Raw genomic sequence first — 895 nt, forward strand, 5'->3', positions numbered from 1 at the left:
AATCTGTCCATTTCTTCCAGATTTTCAAATTTGTTGGAGTACAGTTCTTCATAGTATCCTGATATTATCCTTTGTATTCAGTTGGTTCTGCTGTGAGTTCACCCATTTCTTTTCTTATTCATGTAATTTGTATTCTCTTCCACTTGTCCTTTGTTAAATTTGCCAGTGGTTTGTCAATTTCATTGATCTTTTCAAAAAACTTATTGATCTTTTCTAATGCCCTTCTATTTTCTGTTTCATTGATTTCTGCTTGAATCTTGATTATTTCCTTTCTTCTGATTACTGTGGGCTTTTCTTTCTGTTCTTTTTCTAATTGCTGGAGATGTTGGTTTAAAGTGTTGATTTTGGCTCTTTTTTCTTTTTTCATATGTGCAGTTATTGCTGTAAATTGGTCTCTCATCACTGCTTTTGCTGTGTCCCAAAGATTTTTATATTTTCTGTTTTCATTCTCATTTGATTCAAGGAATTTTCAAATTTCACTTTTTATTTCTTCTCTTACCCAGTCTTTCTCAAGGAAGGTGTTGTTCAGTTTCCATGTGTCTACTCTTTTTCTGTTGATCTTCCTATTGTTGATTTTTAATTTGATAGCATTATTATCTGAGAAGACACTTTGCAGTATTTCAATGTTTTTAAATTTATTAAAGCTGGCTTTATGGCCTAACATATGGTCTATCATGGAAATGTTCCATGTGCACTGGAGAAGAATGTATATTGTACTGGTGTTGGGTGATGTGCTCTGTAGATGTCTGTAAGGCCAGTTTGATGGATTGTGTTGTTTAGCTCTTCTGCATCTTTGTTGAGTTTCTTTCCAGTTGTTCTTTCTTTCAAAGAAAGTGGTGTATTAAAGTCTCCCACTATGGCTGTGGAGTCATCTATTTGTCTTTTCAACTCTTTT

Source organism: Orycteropus afer, unplaced genomic scaffold (assembly GCF_000298275.1).
Source record: "Orycteropus afer afer isolate SDZICR_OR568_19922 unplaced genomic scaffold, OryAfe1.0 scaffold00157, whole genome shotgun sequence".
Lineage (NCBI taxonomy): Eukaryota > Metazoa > Chordata > Mammalia > Tubulidentata > Orycteropodidae > Orycteropus > Orycteropus afer.